At 34.4% G+C, this 13,396-nt stretch overlaps 1 pseudogene; it reads left to right on the forward strand.

Annotated features, from left to right (window-relative positions):
* On the forward strand, positions 1-1,858 carry LOC130823480 (polyphenol oxidase I, chloroplastic-like; annotated as a pseudogene).
* Positions 1,859-13,396: the final 11,538 nt, after the last annotated feature.

Genomic DNA, 13,396 nt, shown 5'->3' on the forward strand with positions numbered 1-13,396 from the left:
ATGTATTATAAATACGCATGTATAATCACAACTTGTTTTGCCAACAATCACATTACAGTGGCCTCTCTTTATTCTACTATTACTACTACCACCACCACCATCACCACCATCCCGGCCACAAATCTTTCCGGAATTCCCTAAAACATCCCAACGTTCACTTTCTAGAGAGCTAGATTTTCGTCGACCATTTACGTCAAAAATTTCATGCAACATAGTAAAAATGACGACCACGAAAGTCCTGATATAAACAAAAATAAATTGGATAGAAGAAATATGCTCATTGGGCTTGGGGGCATGTATGGGGCTGCTGCCACACTCGGTGATATTTCGTTAGTGTTAGCAGCTCCAATTCAAACCCCGATCCCAAGTGCGTGTAAGTCAGCTGATTTACCTTCTAATGCTGGAAATCTAAATTGTTGTCCACCTCTTGCCACAAATATAGTTGATTATGTGGTCCCACCCACCCCAAATACCATAAGGGTTCGTCCACCAGCCCATTTGGTGGACAACCAATATAAACAAAAATTTGCTAGGGCAATCTATCTAATGAAAGCATTACCTGCTAATGATCCTCGTAACTTTATGGAACAAGCAAATGTGCACTGTGCTTATTGCAATGAATCCTATTCTCAAGTTGGATTTCCCAACTTAAAACTCCAAGTACATGACTCTTGGTTGTGTTTCCCTTTTCATAGGCGGTATCTTAACTTTTTTGAAAGAATACTCGGCAAACCTATAAATGATCCAACTTTTGCTATTCCATTTTGGAATTGGGATACAGCGGTTGGAATGCATATGCCAGCCATGTACACCGATCCAAACTCTCCTTTATATGATCCGATTCGAGATTCAGCACTCTTGACCTCCAAAAGTGTTGGATCTCAACTTCGATGGTGACGATTCTAATGATCCGTCAGATCAACGCATAATCTCCAACAACCTCACACTAATATATCGCCAAATGGTGACTAATGCAAGGACTACATCGTTATTCTTAGGCGAACCTTATAAAGCTGGAGACCGGTTCACCACAGAAAGAGGTTTGATCAAAAACGCACCACATGGTTCGGTCCTTGTTCGGACCGGTGACCCTAATTTAAAGACAATGGGTAATTTCTATTCCGCAGCAAGGGACCCACTTTTTAATGCCCACCATGCTAACGTGGATCGTATGTGGGTCCTTTGGGAAAATTTATCTAAAAGAAACCGTGATTTTACCGAACCAGATTGGCTAAATGCGTCGTTTATCTTTTACGACAAAAATGCCCAAGCTGTTAGAGTCAAAGTTAAAGATTGCTTAGACCTGACCCAACTAGGGTTTACATACCAAAACGTGGATCTACCATGGCGCAATGCCAACCCGCTCCAAGAACATCTCAGGTTTGAGCAAGATCCGTTACCCAAACACCTGAAGCTGCAACCGCCATGGAATCAACTACCTCAACGGCTGTAAACTTTCGAAACCATTAAACAAAACAATACGAACAAAAGTAGGAAGACCGAAGAAGACTCGGAGCAAAAAAGAGAAGGAAAAAGAAGAGGTTTTAGTTATCATTGTGGAAGTTAAAAGGCATGATAAATATGTTAAATTTGATGTGTATATAAATGATGAAGATGAAATTCCATCAAAGAAGTTTCAGGTAAGAGCGGAATATGCTGGAAGTTTTGTGAATGTTCCACATAAACATAAGATTGGTGAAGAACATGGTCATAAGACTACTTTTAGAGTTGGGTTGACTGAGTTGATTGAGGAGTTAGGGCTGATGATGATGATGGTGTTACAGTTAGTTTGGTTCCAAGAGCTGGGAAGGATAATGTTGTTATAACAGTGTTAAGATTGAATTTGCTTCTTGATTAATAATGTATTATGGTTTTAATTATTAGTATGGGTATGACTTCATTTCCACTTAGGGTTTGAAATAAAATGTTTGTTTTTCATTGCTTCAGAAGAATTTTTATGTTTTATCGATTTATGTTGTTTGGTCAAATTCAATGGATTTCATATTTTTTGTGAGTTGATTAAAATCCATGAAATCAAAGAATCGATTATTTTATTCAACATACTAATTAAAATAATTCAACAATGTACTATATTTCTTAATATATAATAAAAATTTATAAAAAATATAATATTAATTAATTTTTCATTGAGACGAATCAAATAAGATATCAGTTATCTATAATTTAATTTATGAATAAAGCACTATTAAAAAAAGTCTTATTTTTACGTTTGGTGTAAGACTATTTGTATCTTGTATTGGGGGATTACTGATAAGAGGGTTACAAATAACATATTATTAGTACCTTTTAAAAACCAAAGATACAAATAACAATTTTTCGCTTCTTTGGTTTGAAACCAAAGATACAAATAACTATTATTTGTGTCGTTTGTTCCAAACAAAATATACAAATAACCATTTATTTTTAGTTTTAAAAAATTAATAATCAAAATGATAGATAACAAGGAATGATAAATATAGATAAACAAAAAAGTAGCCTATGTACGAGTTGAACCTACATCCTCTATGCAAAGGCATAGGACTCTACCAAATTGAGTTAATAGGCTAGTATAAATAAATCAAACAGGTATGATTTTATACAGTAAAAATAAATTAAATATGTACGGTTTTATTTCATTTAGCTATAGTATTTGTACCATAAATAGCAAAGTTAAATAAATGTTTGAATTATTTAAAAACACCTCCATTTCAAATTAAAATGAAGTGAACAAGAGAAGATGGTTGCAAAGTACTTACAACACCATCAGCTGCTGCACCATGCGACAGTCAAGCCAACAGCAACGACAACATCACAATATGCGATGACCTCGGCTGTTCAGTCAGCAGAATGTAGAATCAAGTTAGACAATATTGCAAAGTGCCAGAAAATTCGTTGTTGGATAAAAGCCTAAAAACAAACAGGAAAAACAAGTCTGAATTTGGCACATCATCAAAAATAGAACATTCCAAGAATCAAAAAGGACAGAATTTTGGCAGCAGTATGAAATGCTTCCCCGTGACTAATACCTTCGACAACAATTTACTAAAGATCACATTAATGTTTTGCCCTTGAGGCAACAAATGTAGTATTGAAACCAAAATAATTAAAAAAAAAAGGGAAATAAATGCAGAAAAAAAAAAAGAAAAGAACAATAAATGGTATTATAGTATATAGCAATAAGAAATGCAGATTCAATTTAAATCAAGGTGTCATAGAGCTGCTGTATCATCCAATGACCGTCTAAATCATCCAAAATACAGCTATCCAAGCAGAAAAATTACATGCAAATTGCTTCTTCTAATTGTGTCAAGTGTAAACGTCTAGACATGTAGACAATGATGATCTAAATATAACTGTTTTTAATAATTTTGGAGGGAAGAAGAGGTGGGTGCAGTCCACGACTATGGATGTTCGACCAGTAAGTAATTTTTCGGGGGGAAACAAAATGTTATAGCAGCAAAGACTTACAATTATAAGCAACTAGTTAGTTTGAGCAGCAGCCGAAGTTCTTCCAAGTTGAGCCTTCGCTTTTTATGTTTATACTTTGTCCTAGGGATGGTACAGCCAAGGCAGAAGCATCACCAGCCTCAACTGCTTTCTTGCTCACAATACGATGAATCTGAGTAAGAACCTCAGTGAAAGACAGTTCAACATATGTTATCACTAATAAGAACTAAGGGTAACGATGCTTACATCCGAACTCCAAAATACGCCTAAGTGGGAGTCATTTAATTGGCATTGGATAATAGAATGGAGGATAATTCATAGGAGTATAAGATAGCTACATTTTATTACTACAGTTTTTTATAAGATGCTCCTAAGTCCTAAGTCCTAAGTCCTAACTGATGCTGCTTTTTATAATTGGTTGTGTTGACCTAATTCTATAAGACTTAGAGCCGCCTGAAAAATTTGGAGCCTTGTGCAAAACTTTTATTTTGCGCCTTATTTATAGTAAATATATTTATTTTATTAATAAGTTAAACATATTTCTTTTTTGATTAACTTTTTCATATACGGGAGAAAGAGGGGCTTTGTGCGGTCGATCACCTCACACACCCTCGGAGACCCCTCTATATAAGTAGATCGCTGAATTTTCTTCATCAATAGAACGTCACCAAATGCAATCAAGAAGGAATCGGAAACAATTTCTTTGTAATTTATAAAGGTAATGTTCCTTACATCCAAATGGCTAGGCATGAACAACTTGGCATTGGGGTAATGTTGCTCATATCCAAATGGCTAGGCATGAACAACTTGGCATTGAAGTAATACTCTGAACTATATATGGCTCTGGCCTCTGAACTAATAAATTTACTATCAAAAGCTCAAAAGTAAAAACAAACCAAAATTAATTTCCTGACTTAATGTAACCTTGATCTCCAGTAAAAACTAATTTTGGCAAAACAAAATTCAATTTCATGTAAAAACAAATGAACATTCAAATCAGCTGTTTATATAATCCATCATATAATCATAATTCCTAAAACAGAAAATCAAATAAGTCATCTGAACAAAATAAAACGAATGAGCATTGATTAACTAAAAGCTTAGAAAAAACAGATCATCCAAAGCGAATTCATTCATATAAACAAAGAGTCAAAATTAACAAAATGAAACATATAATTTCAATAATATAACGCATCTTGATTCTTGAAGCATCAAACCTAAAGAAGAGGAATAAAGGATTACCTGAGAAAAAAACTTAGTAGAAACCCTGGCCGCAGAAGAAAGAGACAGAGAAAGAGGAAGAGAATTATGAGAGTGCTAGGGCTTGAGAGGGCTTTAGATTGCAACAACAGTTGACTGCCCCAAATTCCCAGTCAAAAGAGTAATTAAATTTGCAAAAATCCCGTAATATGAGAGTATATCCGCCATCTCCGACTCCACCCCTGTACGTCAAATTGATTAGATTTCCCGCCATTGTTGTTGGTTCACCCTAATTTTCCCTAACAAAACCCTAAGTTTTGCAGAAAACCAAGAGAGTAGGAGGAAGAAAACTTACCCTAAATCCAGAACTTTGGAGATTCAACCATGGAGAATATTCAATATTGAAAATGTGCAGAAAAATGTCATTGTGAGAACGCAGCAAATGCAAATTTGGAGAACCTTTTCCATAATATTGCGAAAGGTAAAATTATTTTCCACATTGCGTGAAATGGAAAAGTATTTTCCACAATACCGTTCAGATGTGAGAAAAACTTTTTTTTTTAATATGACCGCTAGATGAAATGGCGGTTTTGTTTAGGAACTGAAGTAGGCCGCTAGATGAAACGGCGGTTTTCATGAATTTCAATTTTAAATATATATATATAAAGCAAACCGCCACTTGAAATGGCGGTTTTGTAGCTGTACAAAACGTCATCTGCTTCCTGTTTTGTTCACTTAATCTCATTTCTTCCTCCTTGCTTGTTGCCACTGCTCTCTTAAAAAAAATTCTTCACTCTCATTTACTTCATATTTACAATTCCTCTCATTCAACTAAACTAATCAACTACATTTTCATTTTCTCCTTCTCTACTTGTTCATTTTCATCCTCATTTAAGGTATGAATATAACCCTAATTTTTTTCAATTTGCAAATTGTTTTTTTGTTCATTATTGTTGTCATTTGAAATTATAAATACACTGATTGTTTGTTACATTCTCTTGATTTCATGATTTAAGCTTACATTTTACACATTTGTAGTTGAATTTTATGATTTGGTTTGTATGCATATAAAGTATTTGATGAAATGCTTCAATGAAAGTTTATTACTTTGTAGGGTTAGTTTAATAGTTTTAGTATATATTCATGGTATTTTTAACTTTATATTTGAATTGAATCTTCTAATAAGTGTTCTAATACCTTAATATCATAAATTCTTGTATTCACATTTACACTTCCCTTACTCACAATCAACAATAAAGTATATGTGAAATCACATGAAAAACATGCTTGTGTTTGCAGAATATGGATTATTATCCCGTTATAGTGTATTGGGGTGGGGAAGTAAGTTATACTGGATCCGATGTTGTGTATAATGGAGGATTAAATACAGTGATGTTTATCGATCGTCAGAATACTAATTTTGAGGTGTTTCATAGCAAAATCTGTAATGTAATTGGTTGTGATCGCAATTCTTTTATGTTAAAAATAGAGATGAAATATCCGATGACTGGGAAAAATATGTTAGTCCCGATTAAGAATGATGAAAGCATAAGTGCTCTTGCTTATGCGGCATCACAAGCCCCTGGAACGACAATGAAGGTTTATGTTGAATTGGTTGCAAATTTGGATAATGCGAGGGAAGTCATGAATAACATGGAACTTTCAGAATCAGGTCCTAGTGTACGCCATGATACATTCACAAAAATGTTAAGTAACCCAAATTACGTTAATGAGCACTTGGATGAGTTTACCTCTCTAACTCATTCGCGTGGCATTGGTGGTGGTGTAATGAAGACCTTTTCCACGAGTCACTTGGGTAGGCATAATGCGAACGATGTTGACTCTTTAAATCAGGAGGATGAGCATATTGATTTTGATTCAAAGGAGGATGATTACTGAAGAAAAGCTCTAGATGCAGCGATTAGAGATGGTGCTCCATCTCAAGACTGGCTTAGAATCGATGAGGTTGATCAAAGATTGATTGATGCATGGATGACCTGGAACAATGACAACTCCATGAGTGAAAATGGAGACTTTAGGATAGGGCAAGAGTTTTAGCTCCTTAGACCACCTTAAGAAGAATGTTAAAGCATGGGCGATTTCTAACAATAGAAACTTCCGTGTAATTGAGTCGGAGCCTTCAAAGTACGTTATCCAATGCCCTAATGCGGAGGATATAGGTTGTGAATAGAGGATGCGAGCTATTATGACCGCCACGGGATCATTTAAGATTGTGCGATATAAGGGTCATAATCAAGATTGCTCGGCACATTACAGTGACGACTATCCCCTCCTTAGTTCTGAATTTGTTGCTGATCTTATCGTGGATATGATCAGAGTTGATCCAGCGTTCAAGGTGAAGTCAATCGTTAATTATGTAAAAAATAAATACGGATTTGTTATAACATATAAGAGAGCTTGGTTGGCCAAAAATAAGGCTATAACAAAAGTATTTGGGGGTTGGGATAAGTCCTTTGAGGAGCTTCCAAGGTACCTGCAGGCATTAATGCAATCTAATCCAGGAAAAGTGGTGCAATGGGAAGTCCAACCGACAATGGATCCTACCAGAGTGATGTTTCAGAGAATTTTTTGGGCTTTCGGACCATCCATTAAGGGTTTTCCCCATTGTCGTCCCCTTATTTCTATAGATGGTACACATTTGTACGGAAAGTACAGAGGCACACTTATGATTGCTATGGCGATAGATGCAAATTCTCAGTTGTTCCCACTTGCATTTGCCGTTGTGGAGGGAGAGAGCAACGACACATGGGGTTGGTTCTTGGATTGTATAAAGCATTATGTCACTAAGAGGGACGGCTTATGTGTTATATCTAATCGTCACAAGGAAATTTTTCATGCAATGAATAGAGTTGGAAAAGGTTAGGAAGAGCCATTTGCATTCCATCGGTTTTGTAAACGTCATCTAGCTTCGAACGTGCATAAGAAGTTCAAAAACATAGTAGTTAAAAACTTATTTGGAAAAGGTTCTAAACAGACAAAGATTAGGAAATATAATTTCTACATGAATCGCCTTAAAGAGTTTAATGAGGACGCGTATAAGTACTTAGTGGATGGTTCTATTCTTGAGCGCCAATGGACTTTGATTCATGATGGTGGGCATCGATATGGAGTGAAAACTACAAACATGTCTGAAGCGTTCAATGGCGTAAAGAAGGGGGCCAGGTGTCTCCCAATCACTTCATTGGTTATGATGACATTCTTCCGAGTTAACGAATACTTTGCCACAAGGAGGGATTTAGGGAGAAAAAGATTAGAGAATAGACATGTGTATGCCAAGAAACCAACTGATACGATTGATAAGAATGCTGAAAAAGCACGCTTTCACGATGTTAGGATATATGACACAGTACGTGGGATATTTGAGGTCACCACTGGTTGTGGCAACAGGATAGCAGGAAAGGTGGAAAATGCTACATGGTTGACCTCACAGCAACATCATGCTCCTGTCAGAAACCAACCATTTTCAAGTTACCGTGCTCACATGTTCTTGCAGTATATCGAGCTCGTAACATTTCGTATGATGCTTTTGCGGACCCTTCATTTCACACTACAAAATACATATCCACATATAAGAAGACCTTTTGTGGTCGTGGGAGCATATTCATATAGGGAGCCTATAATTCGGACGATTCGACCCGCTGGGCAACATGATCAGGAAGATGACGCGGAAGATTTTGAACCGGTAGTAGGTTCACAGCACCGTTATGGGATGGATCCTTTAGCAGTAAGGTAGCAACACTCAATTCACTATTCAAATTCAAAATTTCACTATTTTATGATACATGAAAATATTAAACAATGTTCATTTGTTTGCAGCTGGCTTCGTGTATATCTTTCGAGGTCCCACTCCCCACATACTATTCTCTACTACAGAGACGCACTTGATCGACAACGGGACAAGCAGGTTATTAACATTTACTATTTGTATAGTTATGAATAAATTGTATATATTACTGAGTATATTGATTTCTATTACAGATGACATGGCAGCCTTACATAGCGGCTAAGATGGACGCTCTGCCACACATATGTACATCGAGCCACGAGATTTGGAGATCGCGTTGACACTTATTTGCTTTGACATCGTCGAGCTATATCTCCCGGATCGTGTCATGCGTCAATTCGATTTAGAGCAGGTTATTTTGCATGCCTGTGACACCCAACCTCAACTACATGCGATTGATCGGAGGACTGGGGACAAGAACTACGTCGTACGACATAGATCGCAGGTAGATGCATGGAATGACCGAGCATCTCGATTGGTTCGAGGAGATAACTACACCGGTCATAGCTCTGGTACGTACAAGAATTGGTACAGGCGATCTCCATATTACGCCTAACGAACACCACATTTGCGCAGCCAGAATCACATTACCATCCGACATCTACGTTACTGGTACGTCTTCTTTTAACACTCATAACATATAGTAATATTTTTATGTGATTCTTTTAACAATATAATGATAACATATAGGCTGAGCGCATCCGATCGGTGCTCATACAATGCAATGACACAATTCACGGGGCCGCTACATCTCCAGTTGATGTGGGGTATGGGCTATGTTCTCAGACCCTTGGCTCCATTAACGCGTCATTGACCGACGCATTGAGTCAGGCGGGGTATGAGTACCTCATTCCGACTCCACCCATCATTGGCGAGGTGGATGACACATTCCACACTCCTTCTCCACGGAGTTCGACCCACCGAGGTAGCTCTTCCGGAGGATCAAGTACTCGGTCCACAAGAGGCCGCGAACGTTCATCTACTCGAGGTCGGTCTTCCAGATCCCTATCGACATCCGGTGCTATGTCGCCATTCATTCCTCCAGCTTCCATGACCACTCCTCCTCCACATCCATCTCCTCCGCAAAGGATCATCACATATCAGCGTGCTAGTCAACGACGATCTCCTGCTCTTAATGTCATTGCATGACGAGTATACACCATCATCATCCACCGGTGCGCACAACAAAAGGGGTCGGGGATTATAGTTTAACAAACTTTGTATCAACTTATATGATTTGAACTTCTTGTATCACTTTCCATGATTGTAATATATCTTCGTATTATTTTCATAATTAATGTTTTCAAATCAAGCTGGTTCGTAGTTGATTATTATGGAATAGATGGTATTGAACTAGTTTAATGCAGGTTGTGCTAACATTATGGGAATTGAAAGAAAAAAGTAAAATGCTGGACGAGCACAGAGCAAACCGCCACATGAGATGGCGGTTTACCAGGACAAAACGGCCAAATGAGATGGCGGTTTGCCCTAACCAAACCGCTACATCATGTGGCGGTTTACTGGTTAATGCAAACCGCCATCTCATTTGGCGGTTTTGCCTGGAATATTTATAAAAAAAAAAAAATTGCCACGTGAACGATATTGTGGGAAATACTTTTCCATTTCAGGCAAAGTGGAAAATATTTTTTCATTTTTGCAATATTATTGGAAAAGATTCAAATTTGGATTGTATCTTTAAAAAAACAATTCATATTTATTATTAGTATTGTTTGTCTTACAAATATGATATAAATAAGTATTGTTTGTATTTTTTGTTTAAACAAATAATATAAATAATATTATTTGTATCGTTTTATTTAACAAATGATATATATAAGTATTATTTGTATATTTTATTTTACAAACGATACAAATAATACATTATTGGTATCTTTTATGTAATTATAATATACAAATAAAGTTATTTATATCTTTTGCTAAAATAAAATATACAAATAGTACTATTTGTATATTTTATTACAATTCGTCTTGTATAAAACCGTCTCATAGTGAGACGATCTCAATACAAGAACTCTATAAGCTAAAAGTTTCTACTATTGAGTTATTTAACTCTTGTATGAAGCATATCTTACGGTGAAATTGTTTCATACAAGAATTTGAGATTTTATTTTAATAAAAGATACAAATAGAAGTTATTAATGAGATAAAGTTAGCAAGACATTTGACAATAGTATACTTATAATTAGCAAGACATTTGATAAGTGATAAGTGGTTGATGAATAAATAAAGTTAAAATATAGCGTTTTTTTTTTCTTACTATTTATCGATTAGTAAAAATTCATAAACATTGATTGAATTGGAAACAAGCTATCATTTATATTCTCTTTGCTTTTTTAATGTTCTCCTTCAAAAATTGTGGGAGAAACCAATGAAAGAGCATCTTTACAAGAGAGGAAAAACTTTGCAATAGGGAAAGAAAAGTAATAAGACATAATTGAAATACACGTGAAAGATATGAAATAATGATCCATTTTAGTAGAATAGGTTATAGGTATTTCTATACATTTTGAATATACTATGAATAAATTGAAAATTTTTTAAATGTCGTAGAATAAAATTTAAAAGATGGAAAGAGATATTAAAGAGTTAAGATAGCTAGTGAGAGTGAAAATAAAAGAAAAACACAAGTATTTAAGATTAAAAAATAAAATGAATAGTTAGTTAATTAGTAATTGCTCAAAGCCTATATACTTCACTTTTTAAGGATGTGTAGTTATATATTTTTTATTATGTTTGTGAGGTGCACTTTATATGTATTGGTTGGATAGTACAATAATACAAATTATTTAGAATATAAATTTTGTTTTGAGGTCGTCTCATTAAAATACGATTTCTCACAAAAATAAATCTTTATTAGTTTATTAGTTACTGTTCAAGCAATTGGAGAATGGTAATGGGAATTGAATAACTAGTGTAATTTTGGTTGAAAAATCTCTTGGTTACCTTGATGGTCATGCTTGTCCAATTTTAATCATCTCATTTTCTTCATGAAATTCATTCCAATATATTACCTTTGGAAGAGGTGGTATTAGGTGGTAATGAAAATTTGTAAACAAAAAAACTTTTTTGTGATCAAAGTTTCATTACCATAGTAATGATATGAAACTTTTGATAAAACTTTACACTATAAATCATTTTCATTACCACCATTTAATACCACTAACTAAACGGACCGTAAGAGTTCTTAGTAGTTTAACAGTTATATTGCTCGAGTGATATAGCATTTGTTGGGCTTACACATTTGATCCTTATTGGAGAGTCATCTATAACCATGTTACAAATACTTGTGAGAGACGGTCTCTCTGAAAGACCATTTCTAATTGAACCGGCTCATTATATATTTTTAAAATATTGTAAGTAGACATTAAGAATAATGCGAGTAGACATTTAAGATATTGAAAGTAGGCATTAAGAATACTGCAAGTAAGCATTAAGAATAATGTAAGTAGTCATTAAGAATATGATAAGTAGGTATTAATCTTTAACGTATAGGCTTGAGATACGTCTCTTAAAGAGACTAGCTATAACCACGTTTGCTTGATGAGTTTTCTTACAAAAATCAATTATTAGTAGGTAAAGTAGTCCACTTAATTATGAGTTGGTCATTCTCTAACACTCCCCTTTTGAGTGAAAATTTAAATTAAATAAGCAAAATAATATAAAAAAGTCAAATAATAAATAATGTTTTAAAATATTTTCCAAAGTAAGCACTTTTTTTCCAGAGTTGAGATTTGGGGAACAAAGAAGGCGGGTCAAAAAAAAGTCAAGTTCTTTATTTGCTGTTACTAACAGCGAACAAAGGTTTTACTTGGTCGAACAGGGACAAACCTTTATTCACTAGTAACAGCGAACAAAGGCTTGACCTTGATTGACCAGGTCTTCTTTGTTCGCAGTTACTACAAAGACCTGGCAAAAAAAATTCAAAGTCTTTGATTCGCTGTTAGTAACAACGAACAAAAAATTTGACTTTTTTTACCAACCTCTGTGTTCGCTGTAACCCAAACCTCAACTGTAGGAAAAAAGTGCTTACTTTGTGAAATATTTTAAAACATTACTTATTTTTGTTTTTTTTAATAATTTGTTGCTTAATTCATTCAAATTTTCCTTTTAAGTGGCATTATTTTTTTGAACTCACTTGGTCATCGGGTTTTAAAAACCCGTCAATCATACATAATCCCTTCTAATATATATCATGTTATAAGAAATTAACTCGACCAAAAACTTATACTTATAGTCAAAATTTTAAACTTATGATCAATGCTTTAAATGATAGAAATATTATATACAATAATTCACTATTCTTATGTCATCAAATATTTTTTAAATACAACCATAAATATAAAATTCCAAGACGGTGAGTGGTGGAGCTACTACATCTAGACATGTCGGGCATGTATATTATAATAATAGTTGTAAAAAGTCCAAAGATAATAAAATTTTGCAAACACTAAAAGATAAACATAGAATATACATAATAAGTATGTATTATATGACTCAATAAAACTTTTCAAATTATATAGTGCAAATTTAATAATAGAAATTATTTATGTTTAGTGGCGGAAAAAAAGGAGTTTTAAGATAGTTAAATTACATCATTTAAATTTAAGAAAAAACAAATAGTAGAAGTATTTGTGTGTAAGTAAGGTTGAGTTGTTATCTTTTAATCATTAGGTCTTTGGTTACAATCACTTCTATTTTTTCACAATTCTTGTATAAATTATAATAGACCTTTTAAATTGACTTATCTCACAGTGAGACAGTTTCGTACAAAAGGAACTGTTATTTTTTTTTTATTCACACTACTTTTACTTAAAAAAAAAAAAAAAAAAAAAAAAAAACCTTTTTACCATTTACCTATTTTTATCCTTTCACATGACATCAATTATTTTTTTTTCTAGAACCTACCCATTATATTCCATTGTA

The sequence above is a fragment of the Amaranthus tricolor genome, chromosome 9, assembly GCF_026212465.1.
Source record: "Amaranthus tricolor cultivar Red isolate AtriRed21 chromosome 9, ASM2621246v1, whole genome shotgun sequence".
NCBI lineage: Eukaryota > Viridiplantae > Streptophyta > Magnoliopsida > Caryophyllales > Amaranthaceae > Amaranthus > Amaranthus tricolor.